This window comes from Furipterus horrens, unplaced genomic scaffold, assembly GCF_987537825.1.
Source record: "Furipterus horrens unplaced genomic scaffold, mFurHor1.1.pri manual_scaffold_2, whole genome shotgun sequence".
NCBI classification, from domain to species: Eukaryota; Metazoa; Chordata; class Mammalia; order Chiroptera; family Furipteridae; genus Furipterus; species Furipterus horrens.
In genome coordinates, this window is record NW_028327172.1 from 153,710,240 (window position 1) to 153,731,715 (window position 21,476).

At 37.0% G+C, this 21,476-nt stretch overlaps 1 long non-coding RNA gene across 1 annotated transcript in view; it reads left to right on the forward strand.

Annotated features, from left to right (window-relative positions):
* The window catches only part of LOC150019755 (uncharacterized), a 70,336-nt gene extending 53,692 nt beyond the window's left edge, over nucleotides 1-16,644 (forward strand). The window contains exon 4 of the long non-coding RNA XR_016509078.1: nucleotides 15,631-16,644. This is a non-coding gene — a long non-coding RNA (uncharacterized LOC150019755). The remainder of the gene's footprint in view (nucleotides 1-15,630) is intronic.
* The last annotated feature ends 4,832 nt before the right edge of the window (nucleotides 16,645-21,476 follow it).

Consider the following 21,476-nt stretch of genomic DNA (forward strand, 5'->3'; position numbering starts at 1 on the left):
AGCAGTCCCTGCAGTTGATGGCATCACCATAGCCAGGGGTGTCCACCACTGTCAGGCGCAGCTTGACCCCTCGCTCTTCAATCTCCACAGTCAAAGCCTCAATCTGGATTGTTCTTTCAATTTTCTCTGCAGCTCCAGGTATGATTCTTTCTGGCTAGAGATCCGTCAGGAACAGGCTGTTTATGAGAGTTGATTTTCCTAGACCCGATTCACCAACCACCATTAGTGTGAACTCAAAACCTTTTTTCACTGATTTTCGGTGAACTTGGTTGGGAAGATTTGCAAATCCAACATAGCCAGGAGTTTCTGGATTTATAAACTGGGTTGGTTGTTGCTTAGACATCTTTAGTCAAGTTCCGTCAATCACAGAGAAGCCGTAGAGCAGGAGCCTCTTGCCAACACTTATATCTTTTCTTTTGATAACAGCTATTCCAACAGGTGTTATGTGGTATTACATTGTGGTTTTGATTTGCATTACCCTGATGATTAGGGATGTTGAGCTTCTTTTCATGTACCTGTTGGCCATTTATATGTCTTCTTTGGAAAAATGTCTGTTCAATTCCTCTGCCTATTGTTTAATCTAATTATTTGTTTTCTTTTCTATTGAGTTGTATAACATATTTAAGGTAATTACATATATTACACAGCTAATTTTTCATGGAATGCAGGACAGATGTACAAGTTGTTTTGACCAGATTTTGTCAGCATCAAATCAGGTTTGTTTCAGTGGGGAATCAAACTCTTTGATTCATATTGGTTATCTTTAATGAACACATATTTCCAGTTAATTGTTATATCAATGTCCAATCTGACTTGGAAGTTGGTAACTTTTCTTGGACAGAAAAAGTATAAATTTGGATGTAAAATTAGTTTAAATGGTTAATCTATATTTGTCTTTGGTTATATGATATTATTTTACAATTCTACAATACTTTAAAAATTGAAGAAACAAAACATTATTATATAGGTGTTATCTTTTTAGGAGTCATTCCATTTTCTGCACTTTTTACATTACCAACTTACTCTCTGGCAAGTTATGATGTATCAAGGCCAAATATGACAGAAAAAATCATTGAAAAAATTAATCTTATGTGGGATTTTGAGTTTTAAATAATTTCTCTGAGGGCAAACATTACACACAGGTGGAATTTATTCATCCATTTATTCAACATTCATCCCAGTAAATAGCTACTGGAAGATTTTCAACGTAAACCACTAAGTTGTGGTGAGGTTATAAAGATGAATAAAAAATAACCCCTGCTCTACGGGGAACTCATTTGTTACACTAATTACTTAGCTGCTCTAACAAAGAGATCCAAAATTCAGAGGCTTAAATAAGATAGAAATGTGTTTATTTCCCCTGCAGAAATTCATAGGTGAGTGTATCCAGGGCAACGGGGTGCTCTGCCACCTTCAACACGTGGTTTGCACGATAGCTCTAGTCATGACATTTGCAAGCCATCAGGAAGAAGAAATTCAGGACAACTTGTTGTTAAGAAGGTAACTAGGAATTCGCATATTTTATTTATTCCAACCTCTCATTGGAGTGAATTTAACTTTGCAGTCACATCTGGGGAATATAGTCTCTAACTGGTCAGTGGGTATACAACTAGAATTCAGGGGTCTCCATACCGACAAGAAGGGGTACTCAGCAATTGAATATTAATATGTGCAACAACATGGATTCATCTCACAACCATTAGGTTAAGCAAAAATGTTGATCACAAAAGATCACATACTGTGTCATTCCACATTTATGCAACTCTGGGAAAGGCAAAATATGGGGTAGCAGGTCAGTGGTTGCCGGGGGCAGGAGCCTGTGGAAGTGATCAACACAAAATGGCACAAGGAAACTTCCTGGGGTATGGAAATGTCCTAGATCTTTATTGTGGCTACATGACTACATACAAGCACCAAAATTCATAAAGCTCATACCTGAAGTGAGTTAGTTATTGTTGTTGCTACTGCTGCCATTGTTATTAGTGCCTTGAATGGGAATCAAAGAATTCCAAGGGAGTTAAGAAAAAAAATCACTGGCTGAATTTGGAATTGTTGAGCAAAAAGCTAACATTGCTTCATTTTGTTTGAATTACTTTTTATTTAAAAAAATGAAAAGTATATGTATTTATTAAGGTAATTCAAATGTTATACAAACAACCCCAAAACTCAGTAGTTTAACTGAGAAATAAACACAATAAAAGATGTATTTCTCATTTATGTCATGGTTCTACCAGTTGGTTGCTCTTCTTCTAGCAGCAACTACAGATCTAGCTTCTTTCATCTAGTGGCTCTACTGCCTTCTGGGGCCTTGGAATCCTTGGTGATCTTGGAACCATTTGCTAGATCCTTTGCAGGTCTAGAAATGGTATACCTACTGTTGCCCACATTCCAAGGATCAGAATAAGTCACATGACTGTACTTGAAAGGGTGTCTGGAAATGCAGTCTTCTTGTGTACCCAGAGCAAGAGTGAAATGGTTAGTGAACAAATAGCATGGTGTCTTCCACAATACACTAAAATACAAAGAAAAAGAAAAAAATTGTCCTCGATTCTAATCTGGAATCACCTATGAGTCCGATTTGTTTTCTTCTAATCTTTTTATCTATGCATTTTAACGTTTAATTAGTCGTGGCTTGTATGTATAATTTGTATAGTTGTATTTCACATAATATTACTAAATACTCTTCTATTATTAAAGAGTTCAAATCCTGCCCTGACCAGTGTGGCTCAGTTGGTTGGGTGTCATCTCACAAAGCAAAGGGTCACCAGTTCAATTCCCAGTCAGGACACATGCCTTGGTGGCGGGTTCAATCCCCAGTCTAGGTGCATGCAGGAGGCAATTGATTGATGTTTCTCTCTCACATCAATGTTTCTCTCCCTCTCTTTCTCCCTCCTTTCCCCTCTCTCTAAAAATGAATAAATAAAATCTTTAAAACAAAAGTTTAAATCCTGTCTCTGCAACATACTAGTTGGGTGAATTTGGGAAAGTTTCTAGGCCTTAGGTTGTTTAATTTAGAAAATGATGACATAAAGGAAGCCTACTAAACAGGGCTCCTATGAGGATTAAGTGACATAATTCATGTAAAGTGTATAGTGTGGGGCCAGACTCATAGTAGGCATCTAATTCTGAATTATTCTGTTTAACTGAATTTTCTGCTTAGTTTTCTTTGCATGAAGAGCACACTAATTTAATCATTGCCATTTTATAATGTGTTAATGTTTGGACAAGTTCTTTATCATGTTTTATGTTCATAAAATAATTAAGCACTATGTGTGATGGCTTATTCCTCCAAATGGATTACAGAATATTTTTCTTATAAAAGTGTGTCTTACCCTGGCCTTTCAGGAAAGTAGAAACCAGGACAAAGGACTTAAGCTTATTAGAGAGTGCAACTCCAGGAGGCACTGTGAGGGACAAGGGGAGTGGAGCAAGGAAGGAGAGAGAGCCAATATTAGGTATTATCTAGTTCTCTGCAGCTCTGTGCATCTGCTTGTTTGATCCCACAGTGCTGTCCTCTGAGGAGTATAAATAGCATTTCAAGGCCATCAATCCAGGGGAGAAAAGAAGAAGATTTTCCCCCATAGACCTCATATCTCATTGGTTAAGGTTTCACCTAACTGAGAGTCCATCCCACACACTTCAGGCTTGAATGTGACTTGGAGGCCCCCAGCAGGTCCCACGGTGGCCATGCCCAGGTATCATACAGAAACCCTGGACAGGGGCCAGGCAAAGGCAACACAGGACAGTTGGTGAAACTGGAACTGGAAGAGAGCCTGGGAGGATGTAACTTTGAAATAAGTTACCCCCATTTTTTATTCTGGAACATAGCAATAACATTTGCAAAAGAGAGCTATCCCATTTATTCCTAAAGGCATGTTTTTCTGTTCTCCTTGATTTACTTCCATTAGCATAAAAGTAATCAAAAACTATATTATAAAACAGGGAGGGAGGTAGTTCAACTTAAAGAAGAAATGCTCCCACCTGATAAGCCACAAGTTTGTGTGGTAGCCTGGCTAAGTTAAAGAGGAAATGCAGGCAAATTTGTTATATTTTTAGTCAAAAAGATTTGCTACCACTCTGGGCAAAGGACCTCCCTCACTCATTCCCTAGCAAAAAAGCTTGGAGATTGGAGGGTCAGCTAGTATCCTCTAGCCTCACCCAAGTCACTTCTGGTCTGCTGCAGGCAACGTTTCTTCTTGCCAGGTAATTATTACGGTTCCTCAGAGCTGCTGCCTTAGCTGTAAGTTACTCTTGTTACAAAAAAGTTTTGTGAACAGCATATCATGGACCTCCTCCAGAATAACTCCTCTGTCCCTTCTCTGCTGCCCAAAATGTAAACTCTTCCTGAACAAGAAACAGTATCCTGGGCATTATAAATATTTTCAGTGGGAATATTGAGGGAATTTGCCCCATTTTTTGGAAGCTCTGAGTCTAAGAGTCAGTTACAGGTGATCATTTTGCATTCAAGAGAATAGACTATTTGGGCCTGTTTTCCCCCCTTGTTCAAAGGACTTTTAATGAGAGCCAGGTGGAGAGTTTCTAGCTATGACTCAGAGCTATATACAAGGAGTCTAATATATGCGAGCCATATCAGCTCTTTGTCATGATTATTTTTGGGACACTGAGTTGGGTTAGTCTTCATCTAACCACTGAATTACTGCACGCCCTTTGGAGGTATTTCACTATGCTCCTCAATGTCTAGATATACTAGTGTTATTATATGATATCAAATTTCTCCACAAAATGGCATTGCCATCGGCTATTCATTTGTGTGCACCAACATTCTTATTTACTGCACTTAGTTCATTTTTGTTGTAGTTAGTGACCTTCAGCAGAACTTCAGCATTCTTGGCAGGCATTTTTCTCCTTAGCCACAGAGGAACCCTGTATTCCTCTGAATCCTTTCAAGAGATGGGAATGCGACAGCAGCAGCTGAAGATACAAAAATAACTAAGAGCAAAATAGACATCAAATTCAAAAAAGACTGAGAAAGAATTTTCAGCAGAAGCAGTTCTTTTTTGACACTGAACATTCTGTAGGACTCAGTGATAAGTTGGCTACCAATGGTTATTTTGAATAGGAAAAAAGTACTGTGTGTATATTGACTTGTTACTTCATATTTTGAATACAGATGATAAAATTCTGAGTATAGATTTTATTCTTAAACTCATGTGAGTGATTGATATAGTATGTTGAAATAAATGGATATAATGAGAACAGAACAGAGACTTCTAATATACTTCCATTTTTAACCAGACACAAAACTTTAGGGCTTCACAAAATAATGAATTTAGTGGGCCGATGGTGTCAGCACCTAGATTTCTGTTAGTACTTTCAAAGAGTGCTTTTAATAATACTTTTTAAAATGTTCCATTGATTGGAAGGTCAAAGATCATCAAGATACACAATGTCTCTGAGTGAGCATTCCACAAAAATGAGTATATCCCCTGGCATGGAGTATTCTTTCCTCAGCATTCCTAGCTGACACAGCCACATTTCTTCAGTTATGTGTTCTGTTACAAGACGCCTAGGCAGTCCCACCCAAAAGCATTAACACTGCTCTATTTCCATAAAAGTCTGCCCTATGAGTGCTATTTAAAAAAACAAAAAAAAAAACAAATGGGCTGCATTAGAACAAATAGCAGCCTTCCCTCCTGAATGGAAGAAAACATACTTAACTCTCTTGTTACTGGAGTTTCCATTTCCCTGTAGGAATGGAGACTTCCCCTAGTGCACAGAGACTTCCATGATCTTTGTTTTTGCTTTTTTGCTTTTACTTTCTCCCGAAGGTATTTTAATGCATGAAATCTTACATTTAAACCTGTCTTTGAGACCAGGGAGAAATATTTAAACATTTATGCATTTTTCAGAGATGTATTTATAAGACTGTTGATTTTGGGACACCCAACTCTTGCATTTAAACTGCTGAAATGAGTCATGCTTGTGGGAGGTAATTACTACCAGAAAGTACAACTAACTTGTAAGCTTCTCTTTAAAATGTCCACTCACAATCTACAATTACTGTAAATAACAGGCTACCAGGACTCTTGCTCTGTTGTACAGCTGTATATATTTATTATGAGTGCATTAGTATACCCAAACATACTTTTGTCACAGAGGAGTTCTTCAATGATAAATAAATCCCTTTATTAAAGTATCAATATATTATAGATTTCTGAGAATGTAGGATTGAAAAAATATAATTTCAAGGTCTCCCTTCCACTAGGGAACAAAAGAACAGCTGGATCAAAGGAGATATACTAGATTCCAGTTGGTGGAAAATGTATACACTTGGTTTGTGCCTCATTAAAGAGTGAGTCTCACCCACTGAAATTAGAGCAGGTACTACTTCTTTAACAACTCAGTGCCTTTTTCAGGCTGATGTCGTCTCCTTCTAGGAGGCTCTCCGGTTCTTAGAGATGGATGAAGCCCATACCCATCTCACTCATAGCAGAGTAGGTGACTTCTTTGGGCCATAGTGCCAAAGTTTCTGAGAACATCCTGCAATTGAAACATCTATGGCTTTGTCCTCACCAGTCAGTTGCCTAGTGTCTCACGGATAAGATGTTTAGAGAGCTGGTGTTGCAGAAGGGAGAAAGAGTAGAAGGGCATTTGTTGTCTGGAGTCAGCTTAAACAAGGGACTGCCACAGCAGGGGTTGGGGAAAGCATCAGAAGGGATGACTGGGCTTCCCATAGATAGATCATCTGTTGATGGTTTTACCCTGCCATAGCCTTAACCTGCCTTTATCTTAACCTTGCTTAATGCACCTCAGCCATGATTCCAAGGCCTTCTGGTCTCCCCTAGAGCTCCCCTGACTCCTGAGTCAAACACATACCTTCTCTGTGGGTCTGAGACTTAACTAACTGAATAAATCATGCCTCTTTAGGCTACCTATGACTCAGATGCCTTTGTGGACCTGTTCACATCCATATATCTGTCACTCATCTACTCATCAGTTATTCAATAACCATTTACTGAGTACCCTCTATGTGTCATTTGTTGTGTTAGGTGCTGGAACACATCTGTGAACATAACCCAGACTCTGTCATTCAGGATCATACTGCTTGGTTGGGGAGATGATTGTGAAAAGTGACAATTTCAAAACTATGATAAATGCTAGACAGGGGTAAGTGGGTGTTATGGAGACATGTCAGAAAGGTGTCCTGCCTGATCTTGGGGATCAGAAGACACTTACTATGAATGCCTAGGTTTAAGCAAAGACCTGAAGGAGAAGTAGAAAAGGTGCAGAAGGCTTAAGGGGGAGCAAGAGTCTATGCAGGAGAAAAAGAACATGCCAAAGCCTATGAAAAATAAGATGTAGTTCAGAAAAGTGAGATAGTTCACAATGGGTAAAACAAGGAGTAGAACAATCACAAAATGATTATAGAGATGCTCATCATAGAGACCAAAACATGAAGGACCTTATCTGCCGTGTGAAGGAGTCTGGATGTAATTGGGATCTGTTGAAGAATGTACCATATGTACTGTTTCCACGAGGGTGCCCATCTACCTTTTTTTTTTTTTTTTTCATTTTTTACATATGTTTGCATCTAAGCCTCCAGACTTAATCCTGAATATGTTAGTAAACTCTCAACCTTCTCACTAGCTGTCTTACTCTTATCTTTCCACAATTAAATGAAGCTGTGACCAGAACAAGCACACTCTTTGTGCTCTCTGACTAGTAGCATTGCCTAGTTTGTGCTACCATCTTTAGTCACACACTTTACTCCTCAATCTCTCTTACCAAGTTGGCCCACAACTTACTTACAATGCTCCTATTTGACATATTTTTATTGAAATGTCTTTCTTGCTTAATTTTTAACTCAACCTAAGGTCTGGAACATATAAAAATTTATAAACTTACACTCACTGAATATTTACTTCATGCAAGGAAATGTGATACAGTAATGACCCAAAAAGACTAAACCTCCACCTTTGTGGAGTTGACATTTTAGAGGAATAAGACAACAATATATCAGATAGTGATAATTATTGTGTAGAAAATTGTTATAATTGTTGAAAACTCAAGCAAATAAGGGGTGCTGGAGGGTGTCATTTAACTGTAGGATTATAATATACATGTTTATACACAATAGAATAGATACATGCCGCTATACTCTAAGCACATGCCAAGTCATTAAAAATGACTTCAGGATGCAAAAAGGAGAGAATTCACATAACTAGTTTGAAATCATAGTCTTGGGTAGTAATGTGATTGTCACTTATAAATTTCAGATTTCAAGAATTTTCATGATTTTTAATTTATTAAATTCTATGTGTGATTATATTTTTAGCCTTACAGTGTAATATTGAATAAATGAGATTATGCAGTAATCTTATCATCTAAATGCCCCTGGTTTATAAGTAATGTGACTAAATGCATTTTTGACATTTTTGACTTAGGACTTGCTAGTTAAGCAATTCACTATTTATATTTGTCTTAGTTTTCATTGGCATGATGGAGAAATATTAGCACAATCTTGTAGGCTGTAGTAGGGATTTTGATAGGGAGTGACACAAGTTCTCCAATATATGCCAAATAGGAGTGACAGACAAGGGGAATAGAGAAATAGTATTTGAAGACAGAGGAGCTGACATTTCCAGAATTGTAGAATAATAGCATGAGTCCTCAGATTAAAAGTACACTAGTCACAAATAAAGATTAATTATTAAATGTAGCCAACCATAGAATGTATAAAATAATAGAATCTGAAAGTTGCGTATAAGAGTTGCTCTATAGCCTTATTTCAGAATCTATCTCATATTTACTACATGATTTGTTCTCTCCTACAATATTATAAAATGTACCTTTGCTTACAAATAATATGGACTAGTCATTTTTCTATTTTAAAACACAAAATTAATATACTTGACCTAATAGTTTTATATAGAAAATACATTTTATTTTCAAAAACCATGGACTCATTTCAAACATTGATCATGTATTAAATAATAAATGAAACAATAAATTTTAAAGATTTATTAACATGTAGAAAAATTCTCTAACCAGAGAATCAAGTTAAGTTAGAAATCCACAGTATAAAGATAGGAAAAACATAGCTGGAAAAAAATAACGTAGGAAGGTTGAAGAGGCAATCACAGCAGAGATTACATTTAGCACTAAACAGCAGTGCATGTACTACATAAACAGCTCCAGTATTAAAAATAAGCTAGTGATTGGATTAAGAAGCTAGAAAAAGAGTGTAAAATGAATCAAAGAAATGTAAAATGAAATGGAAATTAATTAATTAAAAATAAGGAACAGTAGAGGGGATAAACAAAACCAAAAACTAGTTACTTGAAAAAAATAAAAGAGAACAATCGAGAACTGACAGGTATGGCTCAGTTGGTTGGGCATCATTCCCACAGGTTCGATTCCTGGTCGGAGCACAGGCCTGGGTTGTGGGTTCAGTCCCCAGTCGGGGCACATATGGGAGTAAACTGATCATCTATGTTTCTCTCTCACATCAATGTTTGTCTTTGTCTCTTTCTCCCTCCTTTCTCCTCACTGTAAAAATAAATAAATAAAATCTTTAAAAAAAGAAAATACAAAAGGCACAGATTTGTAGTATTAGCATCCAAATAACGGGTTTACTCTAGAGAGTTTTTAAACTATAAATGATTACTATGAACAAACTTATGTACAAAATTTAAGTATTTAGACAAAACTTCCTTTAAAAAATTACAAAAATTAACTGAATAAAAAATTAAACCACATAAATAGTCTGATAGTCACTGAAAAGTCAAAAGCAGTAGTCAAAACTCTCTTCCCTATGAAAAAGACACCAGGTACTGATGATTTTACAGCTGAGTATTATTTCTTTAAGGTACAGATAATCTTTGACTTATATTAATTATTTCAGGGAATTGGAAAATAGGAAAAGCCACATAGCTCATTTTCAAACTTTATGTACTCTTGAGATCAGGGAAAATAAAAGAAAACTATAGATTCACTTCATTTATGAGCATAAAAGTAAAATATTCTAAATAAAATAATAGCAAGTCAAATTCAACAATGTTATGTTCAAGTTGGGTTCACCTCAGGAATGGAAGGATGGTTTCAGAAGGGATTACAAAATCTTTTGATATAATATACTACTTTAAGATATTAAAAAATATTTTATGATTATCTCAGTAATTCCAGAAAACCACTTGGCATCTGTCATAATTTTTAAACATCTTAGAAAACTAGAAATACAAAAGAAGTTGTTGGTTTTTTTTTTACCAAATATTCAAAATCTACAGTAATCTTTTTATTGATGAGACTTCAGAGGCATTTCTACTAAAGTGAGGGAAAAAATTAAATATATTTATGCCACCACTTCTATTCAACAATATACTAGAGGTTCTAGACAAGTCAATAGATGAATAAAAACATAAAAAGTACAAGAATTGGAAAGAATGACAGGAGGCATATATATATATATGTATATATGTATATATATATATATATGCCTATATATATAAAATAAATATATATGCACATTACCTCAGAAATAATAGTATTCCCAGTAATGAACCAACATAAAATTCTAAGACTAATTTGAAAGTTGGTCCAGATTTTTGGATACAAGCTCAGCATAATCAATAATATTCTGAATAATCCATCAGAAAAGCAATATATTGATTAAAAAAACATATTTTGTGCAGTGACAACAAAAACTATAGTTTACCTAAGGATAAATCCAACAAAGATGTGCAAGATACTTAAAAAGAAAACAAAAACTGTGTTTGGGGGTTGTAAAGATGACAGTTGTCTCCAAATTAATAAATTCAATTTAAAATTCAATTCCATTTAAAATATCACCAGAGTTATATATAGAACTTGACAAGGGTCCTTAACATTCATATGGTAAAGGACAAGAATAGTCAAAAAATCTATGAAGAAGAATGAGATAGGGAAAAGAGCAGGACTTTTTGTAAAATTTTAATGGTTAGTACGATTTGATTTTGGCACAGATGTAGACAAGGTGCCCAGTGGAACACAGAGCTCAGTCCTGTGCATACAGAGAAACAATGTTTGTGAGGAGTTGCATTACTGATCAGTAGAGTATGGTGGTGGAAAAATTAGTTATCTGTATGGAAAAAGATAAAATTTAATTCTTACTTTATTTTCCAGGCCAGATTAAAAACTAAATGTGTAGAATAACATTTTAAAAATTTAGAAGATGGCATAAAAATATCCTTAAGACCTGAAGGTGGAGAAAGAGTTCTGAAACACTGTACAAAAGCAATCAAGGAAAGAATTGATAAATCGGACTCCTTTAAAATATTAAACTTTTCTATTAAACAGATACTATAAATAAAGATAAAACACAGACTGAAGGAAAATATTTACAATGTATATAGTTGGCAAAGTGTTGATTGCCTAAAATTAGAGAAATAAATAGCTCAATAAAAATAATAGGCAGCATGGAAACATGGAACAGACTGATTGTCACCAGAGGAGAGAGGGGAGGGGAATAATTGTGGAAAGAAGGGGAAGGGACTAGTTAAAGAACATGTATGAATGACCCATGGACATGGACAACAGGGTGGGAATTGACTGTGGGAGCGGGGGGTGGGATGGGTGGAGGAGGGCAAAGGGGGAAAAATTGGAACAACTGTTATAGAATAACAATTTTAAAATATTTTAAAAATAGACAAAGGGTTTTCTTTGGTAGGAAGATGGAAAGATGAATAAGTGGAGCACAGAGGATTTTTAGGGCAGTGAACATACTCGGTATAACTCCATAATGATGGATACATGCTATTATTATACATTTGTGCAAACCCATAGGATATACAACACCAAGAGTGAATCATAATATAAACTATGGATGTTGGGTGAAAAGGTAGGATCAGTATAGGTTTATCAATTGTAACTAATGTGCCAGTTTGGGTGGGTTGGTGGGAGGGGGTATTAATAATGAATGTGTGGTGTATGGGAATTCTTTGTACCTTTGTCTCAATTTTGCTGTGAACCTTACTGCTCTAAAAATATATATTTTTTAAATAGGCAAAGTTATATGAGATTGTAACTTAGAGAAAAGGATTGCCTAATGACCAACAAAGATGAAAAGTTTTCCAATTTTTACTAGTAATCAGGGAAATACAAAATAAAAAAATTACCATTTCATATCATGAGATTAGAAAAATATTTAAAGCCTGACAATACCGAATGGTGATTTGGAAGTGGAACAAGAACTTTCAAATATTTCTCTTTGAAATGTTAATTTATACAAACTATTTTGAGAATAATTTGACAATGTCTGGTAGAGTTCAAACACTTGTGTCCCAGCATTCCAGCCCTAGATGCAGGTTTTTCATAGAGGAACTGTCGTAGAAAGTAACACAGCACATGTGTACAGGAATGTTTATTATAGCAGTGCTAGCAATGGTAAAAGTCTGAAAATCACTTAAATTTTCATCAGTAGGAGAACGGATAAGCAAATTGTGATGCAAACAAGCAAAAATGAACACTATACAACTTAAAATAAATTGGGCGCTGGCCAAGGGATTCAGTTGATTGGGGTGTCCTCCCATGCATCAAAAGGTTGCAGGTTCAATCCCTATTCAGGACACTTATGAGAGGGATGGGAGACAATTGATCTATTTCATGGATTCATCTCAAAAACATAATATAGAAGAAAAAATGTAGGAAGATTATACAGAATATAGTATCATTTATATAAAGTCTATAACCCTTCAAAAACAATGCTATTTATTATTATGTGGTAAATATGTAATGAAGTACAAAAACTTCCATGAGGAAGATAAACACCAAATTCTTGACAGCAACAATTATTAGGAATGGAGAGAGGTGAATAGGATCCAGGAAGCTTTCATAGAGGTCTTCCATAAAAGAAAAATGCAGATCAAATATGGTAATGTGTCCACATTTCATAGACCATATGGTACAAGTGTGTTTTCTATTTTAATTTGTATACTTCTCTATTTATTCAAAAATAATATGTAGCATATGCCACAATGTGTTAAGAACTAGAGATGGAGCACTGAACAAAAAACAAAATCTCCATCCTCATAGAATTTATATTCTAGAGAGTGCTTGAAATATTTTATATTCTTTAAAAAGGGAAAAAAGAAAGAGAAAAATGAAGAAATGCACACAACTTTTTTGAGAAAGAATGGTTGGAATTGTGTATGTCCCAGTTGGTTAGCAATGTATCCATTGAAATGATTTTCAACTGCCCAATTGCATGCAAATACAAGCAGAAACTGCACTGGTCCAAAGTTGAAGTTTTGCCATGTAGGAAAGTGTATTTAAAAAGCAAAGGCACAGAGAGGGTTCAGGGAAGATGGCAGAGCAAGAAGCACCAATAATCTGTTTTCCCACCTAGACAACAGTTGCTCTGGCAAAATCTGTTTGATACAACTGTTTTGGAACCTTGGAATCTAGCAACTTCCAGGGGAGAGCTTAGAAAGTAAACTGTGGTTAAATTCAATCAATTTCAGTCCATAGCATGGTATCAGCTACCCATGCCCTACCTCCCTGCCTCCCCACATCTTATCTTCCCTGGCAAGCAGCTATGCTCAAGTTTCTAGAACAGTTTGAGTAGCTGGTGAAGCTTTCAGGAGCCAGAGTGGGCGATCATTGGGGATCTGTGCTCTAACTGCTACTTGATGCTTTTCTGATCACAGAGGTGCAAAGAGGCCAGGCGGCCATTGTAGCAAACACTTCCCTCTTTGGCTGAAGTGACTTCCAGGACATTTGAAGAGCCAGTCCTTCCCTCAACTTTTTTTTCTCTTTTTTTCCCTTTTTGGGAGCTAGACATTAAAGACTATAATATTCAAAATCAACTGTGTATATATGGGGGCACTTAGAAAGTTACCACACACACCCAGAAAAAAGTGTAGACTCAGAAAAGTTCTGAGATCCCCCTGAGGTAGGGGGAGACTTTGATTTTCAGAATTACTACATAATTAGATGCAAATGTAAAGTTTTAAACAACAGATCATAAGGCATACAAAGAAATAGGAAAGCATCACTCATTCAAAGGAAAAACAACAACAAAAACAGTCTCAGAGAAATACCAAATGGTAGACTTACTAGAGAAAGAGTTAAAACAACTCTCTTAAAGATGCTCAGAGAACTAAAAGAGAAAGTCAAGAAAATGATGTATGAATTAAATGGAAATATCAATAAAGAGATATAAAATGTGGGAAAAAATAAAAGAATAGAAATTCTAGATGACACATGGAAGCAACACAGATGTCCAGAGAAGCAAAATGTGGTATATACAGACCATGGACTATCATTGAGTCTTAAAAAAGAAGAAAATTCTGACACACACTGCAATGTGGAGGAATCTTACTAAATGACATTATGTCAGTATGGAAGTTCAATGTTTTCTTGCTGAGTAATTTTTAAAGAAATTTAGTAGTTTCAGTGTGATTTTTTTTCTTTATTTTCTAAACTTCAATCCTATTCCCACCTAAGGCATGCCTCTTCATCTTAGCTACTACAGTATTTTAAAAAAGCATTTGCAGTATTTCTTTAACTTATGGATTACCCAAACTGTTGGTGTTTTGTATGGATCACAAATGTGGCATTCCTTAATTCTTTCTGTTATTTGTCACATTGTACTTAAAGAACCAAGTATGTACTGCATGGAAACATTATGACCTTTTTCTCTCAGTTTAAATAAACTCCAAGGTAACTGGAGAAAAAAACATAATAAGCCAATCACAAAAAGACAAATACTATATGATTCTTCTTATATAAAGTACCTACAGTACTCACCATCATAGAGATGGGAGGTAGAATAGTGATTGCCAGGGACAAGCAGGAGATGAAAATGGAGTTAGTTTTTAATGGGTACAGTTTTGCAAGATGAAAAGAGTTCTAGATAGTGGTGATAGTTGCACAATGTCATGAATGTACTTAATACTATTGAATTGTGTTTAAAAATAGATGGTGAGGTTTTCTTGTGATCAATTTTTTTTTTTTTTTTTTTTTTTACGATAATTGAAATACAGTATTCCCTCACCACGGGTATTGTGTTCCAGACACCCACCCCCACCCCTGTGAAGTAGGAACCTTACATTTATTCTACACTCTTAAACCTATGTAACTTTAACAACATACATATACAGTACCGCAAAATCCTGTGATATAGCGAAAAATCCACGATAAATAATTAAATATAATATTTTTAAAAATCCCGCAATTCAGTGAGGCCATGATAAGTGAACCGCGATTTAGCGAGGGACTGCTGTATAGGGGGGGGAAAGCAAAGTACAAGGGCCAAGGGAGTTTAGACTATTTGCAAGAGACTAGTTGCAGAAGATTGTGAGAATGTGGAGAAGTCAGCAGACAGAAGTTCCACTAAGGCTGCAGGAAGGGGAGTGGTGGTGGGGTTACCTGAGCAGGTAAGCTGGAAGGCCAAAATACTGTTGGAGAGGTGTGAACTGGTAATGATTTGGGGGTGGAGCATTTTTCCTACTTAACGATATATCCTGGATGTGTTTCCATTACAAAAATCATAGTTCTGTCTCATACATTTTAATATAGCATTCCATTTTATAGATGTGACATAATTTAATTGAACAATATTTTACTGTAGTCATTATTTTAAATTATAGTAACATGTTTATTATTGAAATTAATAAATTATAATCCTTACAGAAATCCTCACTCAGAAGTTTGAAACCAGGGGAAGAAAAGAAGCCCTGAGGTTCCAGAAACACTCAAGACCGAAGCCACTAACTGGTGTGCTCTCTAAGGAGAAGGCACCACCTCGAGCTGGACAGCCTGGAACTCCTCTGTACCCTCAGCCAGGTTACACTAACTTGCACATTAGTGTATATGAATCCCTTAGTTAATGCAACAAAATTCACTGAGTTGCTTCTATATGAAAAGAACTGTATTAGGAACTGGAAATGTAAAAATACTCTCGAATATAAAAGACACTATTAGATAAGGGCATAGATTACTATGATGTAAAGTTAAAGCAGAAGCAGATTTAACATGAAGTGAATGATGCTCAAGTGTCAGTGCTCCGCGTTTCCATGGGCCACTTCCAGCACTCTGGGAGACTCTAGGAACATACTTATGTGCTCATACATTTTCATAAAATTTGCAAAAGTGAGATTAAACTGTCTCCTTCCCCTCTTACTTTCCCACTGTTGGCATGGCTAAGGATATTTTTGAGATGTAGCAAACGAGAAGTTGTATTGAGAACACACTTAGTGGAGTTTAATGAAATATATGTATGGGGCTCACAAATACTTCATTTTAGAATGAACGGATTACCAACTGCATAGGTGTAGGAGTGATTTCTAGAAATGCCTCACCACCTCTGCGCTGACTCATTACATGTTAACAGCATGAGAGTATAGAACAGAAGCTTTGTCATGATAGAAACATGCCCCGTGGCCCTCAGCACAGGATTTAGGTGGGTACTGGAGGGAACACAAGGTTTGAAGTGTATAGAGTCAAAAGCTTGTTGGTAGAAAATTATTTTAGTCAGACATGGAAAACTGTAAACAGAGGGTTTAATTCTTGACGGTGCCTGGTCAAGACAGAGCCTTCTGAAGTCAGAAATACTCTCAATAACACAGCATAAATAGTTGATACAATTACACATGCACCATACAATTTTTTTTCATTGGCAATTACACAAAAACACAATGTGTAGGTATCTAACGTTGTAAAACATGTAAACATGTTTTATTTATTCTAATTACCAACAATAAAACAAATGTGACCAACCATTAGACAGGAGAGACTGAATTATTTTTCCATTTTCTTTATTGAAAATACTACAATTAATTCCAATAGGAACCTACTTAATGAAAATATTATTTTTCTAGAATTATAGTATTTGTTGTATTCATCAACTTGTTAAAACTTGATTTTGTTGTGATTTCTTTATTCTAAATAAATACTCATGTTCATATGTAATTTTGTGTTAATTACTCTTATTTTTCCTGAAGAGGTCTATTCCTGTACAAAGTAATGAGTGTGATAAGACAAAAACGTAAGCAGGGCTAAGGAATTTCTGAAAAAAGAAAAATTATTGATGATGATCAGAGAAGAGTCTTGTCTAAGTTCTGATCTGATGAAAGAATTTGAATTCAAAGGTATGGCAAATTGTGTTCTAAATAAAGATGGGAGTTCTTTATAACTTTTTAATAATCTCTATTTTGGATCTACCACTCAAATACTTTGTTATTGACACTCCCCCTTCTCTGCCTTCATGTCCTTTCTGATTCCATATCTAAAAACCTTTTCTACTGATGCTTCGTGGATATGGGGTCAAGTAGAAAATTACTGGGAACTTGGTGGGTGTTTAAGTAAGCAAATTTCCTAGGGTAGGTTCTGGGTAAGAGTTCAAACCTAGAGAAATGTGATGATTCTGTAATGCAATCCAGGCTATATTACATGAATTATGTAGAAAGGAAGTAGACTTTCTCCCTTGCTTTTCAGTTATGACATAATTAGTAAATAGGAGGCAGAGAAAGTTTTATTTTTAATTCAAGGCTGGCATCACCTTCATTCATTCATGAGGAGAAAACATCATAATACATAGAAGCCAAGGGCAAGAAGGGATCTTCCCATGGAGCATTATGGCCTAGATAACATGACAACATATCCATGACTTGTGAAGATCATGTGTGTGCATGTATGTGTAAGAGAGACACAGATAGAGACCGAGATTGAGATCAACCATGTCTTGTGAAGGGTAGAGAACCCCTGAAGGAAGTGCCTGGCACTCTATGTATACAATCACTTCCTTCCCCATCTGGAGCCACTTCTCCTACTGGAAGCCTCAGCCTTCTATAGGTCTGGTGACTCACGGAGCAGTTCAAGGGGCCCTCAACTTTGGATGACTCAGCTTAGCTTTCAGTGAGCTTACTACAAACCTAGCTGACATCAGCTGGGAGGAGAGAGCATCAGAGACACAGAGAGAGTCAGTCCATGAGATCTAAGACACAAGGTTGGAGACAGGTGCAGACAGCTGAGCAGTTGCTGAGTCATGGAAGGAAGAATTGAGAACCATAACTCCCACAGATGGGAATATGAGATCATGAATTCTGACAATGACTTTCCTTTTGGCATGGCTGATGCTACAGGTGCTGCTGGAATGCAGCAATGGTCTTGTCATCTGACCAGTCCTTCCTTCACCTCAAGCCTCAGTTCCAGTGACCAGGAATCTGCTTTGTGCTAATGACTAATCTGCTTTCTACTCATTCTGATTTGGTTTTCCATGCCTCTCAGGATTGGTGGCTGAGCCTTGGATTTCTGAAACATATTACCTATGGCCAGGATGACCCCCATTAGTTTTTCTCAGTGCAGAGATTATTGCATGAGGTCTGTCCAGAAAAAGTCCAGCCATTGTTAATATAATGAGAATGGTTTACACAACATCAGTGTAACCTGGCAGCCAAGGAGAGTACGCTAGAATGCATATGCATGAATAATGATGACTTTACTAGTCAGTGAGGGTGGTAGATGCCATTGAGTGAGCATGTGTACTGTGTGGCCATCGCATTCAAAATGACTGAATGAGTAGAGCAGTGAATCTGCATCAAATTTTGCATTATGCTTGAACATTCCTCCGTGGAAACTATTTGGGTGATTCAGAAGGCCACAGCTATGGACAACTGGTGATTGGTAGGTTCATTGCCAAAACATGCCTGCTCATGCATCACATCTCGTGCAGTTTTTTGTTGAAACATCATATCGCCCAGGTAACTTAGCCCCACTACAGCCTGAATTTGGTGCCTTTGAAAGGGAAGAGATTTCATACCATCAGTGAGATGCAGGAAGATGTGGTATGGCAGCTGATGGGGACTGGGAGAACTATGTGAGGTCCCAAGGTGCCTACTTTGAAGAGGACTGAGATGTCATTGTCCTATATGCAATGTTTCTTGTATCTTTTTCAATAAATGGTGCTATTTTTCATATTGCACTGCTGGATACTTTCTGGACAGACCTCGTATGTTATCCTGGTCAGGCTCCATCCTTGTCCTCTGTCAGCCTCTCAGCTGTACACCTCTTATAAGATTTCTGATGGCAGTGTAGAAGATAAGACACACTTCACAGCATTTTCCAGGTGTTAACCCTGTGGTATGAAGTGTCATATTTGCCATTTAATGCAATTTCTTCCTTACAGCAGTCCTCCAAGACAGGTATAATTAACTGCTTTACAGGTAAGTAAGCAGAGGTTCAGGTTGTACCTCATGTAAGTCCCATGGATAATCATCTTCACTTGGCTTCATTCCTCTTTATCTTACTTTCATGAAACTGCTTTCTTTGCCATTCTTCAGAATTGGGGATAATCATGTCCACAGGATTATTTTGAGAATTAATTCCTCAATATGAAAGTGCCTGGTAACATAATAAATACTTAACAAATACTAATTTCCATCCTCTTCTGACTTCCACATAGAAAACTATATTCACCGACAGAATCTGGCCGTGGCACAGGTCTAGTACAGCACTGGAGCACCTAGAAGGTTGTCATAAACGTCAGATGGATGAATTAATGGGTAGTCAATGGAAGCATTAGAATTCCATTGAGGGTTTGTGAAAACCTGAAGACCATCCTTTTTTCCCTACACTGTGCTCCTCCTGACTACCTACTATTTGGCTCTATAATCTGAACATCAGACTTGCTTTTTTGCTGGATTTCTCTTCACTTGCAGCTGAACCTCCTCAGCTCATCCTTATCTGTCCTCAAGAACATGCAGCTTTGTGTTGCTTGTACCTAGTCACCAAGGTCCTAAGCTCTCACGGCTTATCTGTACCTTTTATTTCCAAGTCGTCATCCTGATATTCTGGACTAAGGAGGCTGAATAATAATATCTTTAGCTGTATGACTGACTATAAAGGGGCTGGTCTACTAAGAAATAGACTTGTATAGGACCCAGACAACATTCAGCTGCTGTGTGGTTAGATCTGGGCTAAGCGAGGCCACCTCCTGACTCAGCACCTTTCCAAATAATTAAGCCAATCTACTGAAAGCCTGGATTTAGAATCAGAGAAAATTATCTTTGGATAGAAGTATAAGTAAGAATTCTATAGATGCATTTTTCCCTAGCCAGCAGTTCCATTAGGGAAATTTATTTGAGTGTTTTGGAAGCATGAAGACTGTAGTTCAGTCATGGGCACTTTCAGTCATCATTCAGTCCTCAGTCAGCAGATTCAAAGGAAGCTCAGAGGGAAAAACCCACGGTTCTGGGCCATATACAAGACCTAGACACAACCACAGCCATGCCAGGAACGGGATACTTTGTTCCTGCTCTAACTCTGTTGGGCATCTATTAGGTGTCACAAGAATGACACCTGATAATCAAGGCACAAACTCCCTCTAGATCTTGATAAATCTCCAAAATTAAGAATCCTTGGAAGGAACAAAGAAATCTACACACATAAAAAGTCCCTTTCATAAAGAAGGATGCAGTGACCAAGCAATTATTTTCTCTTAACGCCCTCCTGTCCCGCAGCTGGGACCACTGGTGACTACTGGAGGCTCAGCCCTGCCCCAGGCTCTATGATCCATTCTGTTATCTGGTCAGAGAGAGTGTATAAAGCCTTTAAGAATACATTTAGGTGTTCAGCATCAAGCCAGCCATCCTCTAATGCCCATTTGGATGTTGCACTTCTGAGTCCGGTAAATGGATTCTCACCATATGCTTTTGTATCAGACTGAATCTGAGACTCAGAAGTTCCAGACCTGCATCCTTATCTTTCTCCTGCACACCTGAGCTCCTCCCTTCCCTTGCATTTTCAGGACCAGATGCTTGCCGTGCTATTACAAGAACTTGCAGGAATCAAATTCCTTTGTTGCTTGTCAGGAAGTAGATTTAGCTTGCTTGGTGCCAAAATCTAAACCAGTCAACCTGCTTAATCCCCTGGATCAGTGAAGTTTTGCATCATAACCCCACCATAGTTTCATCACCCCAGACCTGATGTTCCACTGCACCCTGATCATAAAAGAGCACAGTTAGATGGATTAACCCATTGTTGCCTAACATTTCTCTCCGCATGTGGAACCCTGCAGCAAGGGTGGACACTGCTAGAACAGCAGCATACCCAGAGGTTCTGGGATATCAATGGCATGAGAGAAATGGCCACTTCTACTTCTGAACTAAAACCTCCCAAACATTCCAGGAAGCCTGGCTTCTCCTACTGCATGTGTTCATTCACCTCAGCCTCCCAAGGCCTTTGTATTGTACCATATACCTTCATTTCAAAGAACTGTTCAATTAAGGATCTTAAACTTCTGTGAAGCAATAAAAATTTTCCTAAGTAATAAGTATACAGAGGATCACTTTCAAGACAGCTTTTGTTATTTCAGGCATTCTAAATTAAGCCCTAGAGAAACACTTTACTGCTAATAAATAATCTCTTGTTTTAATATGCATTATTGCTGAGATAATAGGCTACATTAATATATTTTCATGTTATTGTAACTGGGAAATAGGACTTGAGAATACTACTTCATGTGCCAGTATTGAGGAAAA